A 7,236-nucleotide genomic window follows, 5' to 3' on the forward strand; every position below is an offset into this window, starting at 1 on the left:
CCTTTTCCTTTCCTCTCTTCCCGTGTTCTACTTTCCAAATTTTATTTCCTTGTACCTTTTATATTTATTTACTTCTAGATTTAATTAATTTATATTTTTTTATTTCTTTATTGATTATGAGCCTCATGTACAATAATCTTTATTTAAATCATAATTTATTCCTTTTGTACTTCATGCCAACTATGGCTTTTTTTATACAAGTGAACAGTAACATATCTATACTTGTACTATTTGTTCAAATTCAAGAGCGCGTCATGCTCAATGTACAGTAATTTGTTGGTATTGTAGACTCAATTGTTAGTGTGTGAAATAATTTATTTATAAAAATTATAAATCATACGGTGGTGAAGGTAGGAAGTACCCAGAAGTACCTAAGGGTAAAGTATCTAGGATAAAGTACCTGGTACTTCCAAAACATGGGACCAAATATCCAAAAGTGGGACCAAATATCCAAAATTGGGACCAAATACTAATTTAATTTAATTTTTATAAATACTTTCCATATATCAACTGTTAGAAAAAAATTAAGGTAAAATACCTAAAAGTACCCTTTGATACTTTACAATCATTGTAAAAGAGCTCTTATCTAAAAGGAAGACTCCTCGCCCTTTTGCTCTCTCTCTGTCCATATACAAATTAAATTCACCACCTTATCCTTCCCTCGATCTCCATCTTGCCGGAGACCCTGAAAAGTAGCATGTTAAAATAATTGTGGTCTTGTTTGGTTCACGATTTTTTTTGAGTTTTGGTACTGTATCACTTTCGTTGTTATTTAGCAATTAATGTCTAATTATAGACTAATTAGGCTTAAAAGATTCGTCTCGTCGTTTACAGTTAAACTATATAATGATTTATTTTTTTAACTGCATGGAGATTCGATGTGATGGTAAGAAATTTTTTGGGAACTAAACATGGCATATATATACCGTGAATTCTCGTTGGTCTCCACTCTCCAGTCTTCAATGTTGACTTTTGACGGTCACCAATAAAACTCAGATCCTCCCTAGTGCTGGAACGACTCTAGCAATCGTTGTAACTGAAATGGTCAGCTAGTATTGGCGAAGCTAGAGCAAATTTGAGGAGATGCACTTGTCCTGTGGTTCATAGGGTTGAGTAATGAGGGTGCAAATATAGTTAAAATTTGGATATAATCATTGGTTTCCATTTTTTTACCCTCTAGTCACTATATAGCTTCGCCCCTGCTAGCTTGTGAAGGTGCTAAGTAGGGATGCAAGAGTTAGATAAATTTTGGGTCATTGGATGGACCCAAGAAATTGATAAAATGAAATAGATTGGCGTTCTATATAAATAATTTCGGAGAAGAAATAAACTAGAGTGACATGCCATTATAATTAATTGAGCTTTGTTACAATGATTGTAAAGTACCAATTAGTACTTTTAGGTACTTTTGTCTTGAAATTTTTCTAGCCGTTGATCAATGGCAGGTATTTACAAAAAATAAATTAAATTAGTATTCGGTCCCACTTTTTAGTACTTGGTCACACATTTTTATACCGCCTGGTACTTTAGTCTAGGTACTTCCTACCTTGATCACTGTTCGAGTCTGTCAGATAGACGGTTCTTATTTTTTTAATTATTATAAAAAATCTCTAATTAATTAGCTGGCAGAAAATACTAATGGGGACCCACTTCCACCCTTAATGCTAAGCGAACATTACACAACTCGTTCTTATCATACCTAAGATTCCTTCCAATTCCCAAGGCTGTTCAGCTGCTGTTTTTATTTTATTTTCTGATCGTTCAACTTGTCGTGGTAACCACGTGATGTCACATAGAGTTTGTCGGTACCCTGTAGCAGGGATACCCACTCCTACTGCAGCAAGGCAGGACTCGCGTAGTCATCCATAACTACGCCCCAAGGGGCGGAGCAGCCGGGCCCCACGGATCCGGCTCTTACCTCACCGGGCCAACGGCCCCGGACCCGTTCCCCGCTCTGGGAACGGGTCCGGTGACGCCACGTGTCCCTGAGGAGGGGAAGCTCCGCACCAACAGCCGAGGGCTCGGACCCCCCCCATATGGGTCCGGGACCACCCCGTGTCCGTCCAGACCTCCCATGCGCGTAAAACCAATATACCGCTGGGGCGGGGTCCGGGGGCGCCACGTGTCCCGCAGGCGCAGGCGCGGGCGCGAGTCTTCCGCTGGAAGACTCGCCCACCCACCGCATTCAATGCGGGTGGTTGAGACGTGCTCTGCCGCCGCGGCACACGGGGCAGCTTTTGTCAGGCCTCACTGTAGACCGCATATTACCGAGGTACACAGTGCAGCCGCATGCGCCGCATCCGCGCAGAGCCTGTCTGCCGCATTAAATGGATACGACGGCACGTCACCCTTTCATCATACTGCCTACGCCGCAAGCTACACGACCCGTTCAGCTACGCGGCAGGCTACGACAAGCTGCGCCGCAAGCTACGCCCTGGCACCGTTTCGACAAGACAGGGCATGGCTATGCCGGACGGAAGATTCCCACGGGCAAAGCAAGGAAATCCCGGAATAAGATCTTTCCCAGGCGTAGCACCATAATAGCGCGAGGCTATTCGTATTAAATACAACATCGTTGGGCCCACCTGTCGGCGACTCAACGGCCATGTACGCGCCACCCTTGAGATATAAAAGGGAGGCACTCGCTACACACTGGGGACTCTCTCGACACTCTCTAAGGCCAATGAAAGCCAGACACAACACAAGCTCGGATTCACTCCGAACAATCCCGTTCTCAACCTCTTGAGAGCACAAGCAATACAATACACAGTGGACGTAGGGTATTACACTCCGGCGGCCCGAACCAATCTAAACCTGCTGTGTTCATCGTGTTCTTGCATCTAGATTGGGCTAATCCTAGCTACCCCTGAGTACTCACCATCTGGGTTTAGGCGGGTGCACTACGCCACCCGGCTATGGGTTTGCACACCACGACATTTGGCGCGCCAGGTAGGGGCCGTTTAGCTGGTCTTAGTTCATCTCTTGCTCATCTCCATAGTTCGGGTGGTTGAGCACTCCCACCACGACGACGACATGGAGATGACAGAGGGTGTGGCGTCATCCGCGCCACACGCCTCTCGCCTTCCTGCGCCAGGGGCAACCGTGCCCGTGGAGCAGCCACCGTCGGCAGCGGCGTGCGCTGCACGTCGGCGAGAGTCAGGGCGCCCGTCAAGGGCCCCCACACAAGCTGCGAGCGGCGGAGCGCTGGCGGCAGCTAGGGAGTTGCTTCGTAACCCTCCGACTGCTGCAGCCTCGCCAGACGCCCTGAGGCAGTGGCGGGACGACGTTGACCGTCTCCTCCATTTGGCTCAGGCCTCCCCCAGTTCTGCAAGGACTGGGCAACGACCTTCGCTTGGCAATGCGGTGGTACCCTATCACCAGCGCCAGGACGGTGCGTCGGCGTTCGTGCGCTCCCCCACGGTGAGGGGTGCGCGAACAGAAGACCTGCGGGCGGAGCTCAACTGCAGGCGCACGGGTGAGGACGCCCGCATCTCCGTGGAAAGGGCGCGAGAATGCCGCCTCAACATCGAGGGCCGCAACCTCAACGCCGACTTGGATGTAGCGGCACCCAAGCCTCCGGGAAACGCCCGGATACAAGCGGGTACCCCGGTGGCTGGGTTGGGTTGTGCTGCGCTGGCGGATCACCTCCGCACGGTGGCATGGCCATCCAAGTTCCGCCCGCACCGCCGGAGAATTACGATGGTACCACTAATCCGTCGGAATTCCTGCAGGTGTACGTTACCTCCATCACAGCACCTGGTGGCAACGATGCAGTCATGTCGAGCTACTTTCATGTAGCCTTGACTGGGCCAGCCCAGACTTGGCTCATGAACCTCACTCTTGGGACGATTCAGTCCTGGGAGGAGCTCTGTGCGAGGTTCACTGCGAACTTCGCCAGTGCGTACCAGCAGCATGGTGTGGAGGCTCACCTCCACGCCGTGAGGCAGAAACCCGGAGAGATGCTCCGGGCATTCATCTCGCGCTTCACCAAGGTACGGGGTACCATTCCTCATATCTCTGATGCATCTATCATTACCGCTTTCCATCAAGGGGTACGTGATGAGAAGATGCTCGAGAAACTGGCGACGCATGAGGTGGAAAGCGTTACCACGCTTTTCTCCCTGGCTGACAAGTGTGCCAGGGCCGCTGAGGGCCGCGTATGGCACTCAGCCCCCCAAGACGGAGACGCCAAGGCTGGTGGCTCCGGAGCTACCGTCCAGGGCGGTGGCAAGAAAAAGAAGAACAAGAACCGGGGTCGCGGGGAGCCACAAGCCGGCGGTCCGGTCGCTGCAGCAGCGGCACCAGCGGCAGCGGCTGGGGGGCAGAATGCGCATGGCAAGCGTCCACACCCGCAAGGTGGCAACGGAGGTTCATGTCCAGTTCATCCCACCGCTCGCCACAGCGCCGCTGACTGCCGCGAGTTCCATAAACTCGCGAAGCGGGTCAGTGGGCAGCATGAGCAGGCCTCCCATGGATGGCTCACCCCCTCCTCGCCAGCGGTCTGGCAAGAAGAAAGCCTCCGACAGTGAGGCCGCTGCCGGGAAGAAGGAGCTGGGGTACCAATCCCCCGCTCGGGAGCTGAAGGGCGTTTACAGCCACGACAACTCTGACTCAGACAACGAGGAGTGCTGCAAGAAGCTGTACATAATGTACAGCGGAAGCTGGGAGCTTGTCTCCCGGCGGGACGTGAAGACCCTTCGCCGAGAGGTCCTTTCGGCGAAGCCGGGGGTCCCGAAGGCGGCGCCGCACCACAGGTGGAGGAACACCACCATCTCCTTCGGGCCATCTGACTGCCCGGAGAACATGGCCGGGGCTGGTGTACTACCTCTAGTCACCGCCCCTGTCATAGCCAACATCAGGCTCTAACATGTGCTGATTGACGGTGGGGCTGGCCTCAGCGTCATCAGCTATGCAGCGTTCAAGCAGCTGCAGACCCCAGAGTCCAAGCTGACTCCCTCTCGCCCATTATCTGGAGTGGGCCCACATCCAGTGTTCCCTCTGGGGAGTAGCACTCTGCCGGTCACGTTTGGGACCGAGGAGAACTTCAGCACAGAGAGCGTCCAGTTCGATGTTGCGGAGGTGAACCTCCCGTTCAATGCCATCATTGGCAGGCCGGCTCTCTACCACTTCATGGCCATTGCCCATTACGGGTATTTGGTCCTGAAGATGCCTTCCCTTGCCGGTGTTCTCACCGTGCGGGGTGACCGTACCGCTGCCGTCGCTATAGTTGAGAAACTGCATGCTCTGGCGGCAGAGGCTGCACGTCCCGAGGAGGACCCATCCACCTCGCGAGCCAAAGTGCCTGCCAGGGTACATAAGGTTCAACCATCTGACCCGGACAATGTTCCCGTGAAGACCGTGCAGATCGGAGCGGACTCCTCCAGGACCACCCGCATCGCGGGAAACCTAGAGGAGAAATAGGAAGACGCACTCATCACTTTCCTCCGGGCACATGTGGACGTATTCGCCTGGGAACCGTCACAGAAGCCCGGGATCCCCAGGGAAGTGATCGAGCACCATCTGAGGATCTACCCCGACACCACGCCGGTACGCTAGAAACCTCGAAAGCAGTCCGTGGAGTGGCAGAACTTCATCCGTGAAGAAGTCCGCAAGCTGCTACACGCTGGCTTCATCGAGGAGGTCCACCACCCCGAGTGGTTGGCCAACCCGATCGTCGTCCCAAAGGCCAAAGGGAAGCTTCGGATGTGCATCGACTACACCAGCCTCAACAAGGCATGTCCTAGAGACCCCTATCCTCATCCACGTATCAATCAGATTGTGGACTCCACCTCTAGGTGTGACCTTTTGTCTTTCCTAGATGCTTACTCTGGTTTCCACCAGATTCAAATGTCTAGAGAGGATAGGAAACATACCGCTTTTGTAACAGTGGATGGACTTTATTGCTATATTGTCATGCCATATGGTCTACAGAATGCCTTACCCATGTTTGTGCGAGCTATGAACAAAACTTTCAATAATTTAATTAGAGATATAGTTGAGGTATATGTCGATGACATTGTAGTCAAGACTAAGGTAGGGTCAACACTAGTTGAGGATCTGTCCCTCGTCTTCGATCGACTGCACACCACGCGCACGAAGCTGAATCCCGAGAAGTGCGTTTTCGGTGTCTCGGCAAGGAAGCTGCTGGGTTTCCTGGATTCACATTGAGTCATCGAGGCAAACCCAGCCAAGATCAAGGCGATCGAGGCGATGAGGTCTCCTGGCCGCATCAAGGATGTCCAGAAGCTTACTGGATCTCTGGCCGCTCTTAGCCGCTTCATTTCGAGGCTGGCTGAGAGGGCCCTCCCCTTCTTCAAGCTATTGAGGAGGTCCGGTCCATTCTCTTGGACTGAAGAGGCTGAACAAGCCTTCTAGGAACTGAAACAACACCTCACCTCACTGCCAGTATTGGTGACTCCAGAGCCAGGCGGGACGTTGTTTTTGTATCTTGCTGCATCTGCAGAGGCAGTCAGCATGGTGCTGGTGGCCGAGAGGATGGAGCAAGCTCGCCAGGGGGACACTAGGGTTCCCCCGGCCAAGAATGGTGAGCTGGACCACGGACATGGGGGTCCGACAGCCACTCCTCTGTCTGAAGGTCCGGACCCCGGACAAGGGGGTCCGGAGGAGGCTCGACCCAGTGGGAACTCAGAACCGCTGGGGCCCAAGGACCTGATGTGGTGGACAAGGGCGAGCCGGACCCGGTGGCCAGGGTCCGGACCATCCAGAAGCCAGTCTACTATGTCAGCGAAGTCCTCCACGAGGCAAAGGCCAGGTATCTTGAGACGCATAAGCTTATCTATGCCATACTTATTGTGTCCAGAAAACTGCGCCACTATTTTCAGGCACACAGAGTTGTCATAGTGATCTCTTATCCGCTGAGAGCAATCCTGCACAACTCCAACACCACGGGCAACATCGCCAAGTGGGCAGTAGAGTTGGCTGAGTTTCAGCTGGACTTCTAGCCCCGCCATGCAGTCAAAAGTCAAATCCTGGCTGATTTCATAGCAGAATGGACACCTTCCCCAAGCAATTCTGGGGGTCCGGACCTCAACGCCGGACCCCCGGAGCCGGAAGTCAGGACACCAGCCTTCACCGAGCTCCACTGGACACTCTTCTTCGACGGGTCCATCCGCAAGCAGTGGGCTGGAGCTGGTGTGGTCCTTATTGACCCAAACGGAGATCAGCTGAAGTACATGGTGCACCTTGAGTTCAAGGCCACCAACAACATGGCAGAGT

The sequence above is a fragment of the Panicum virgatum genome, chromosome 5K, assembly GCF_016808335.1.
Source record: "Panicum virgatum strain AP13 chromosome 5K, P.virgatum_v5, whole genome shotgun sequence".
In the NCBI taxonomy this organism is placed as follows: Eukaryota; Viridiplantae; Streptophyta; class Magnoliopsida; order Poales; family Poaceae; genus Panicum; species Panicum virgatum.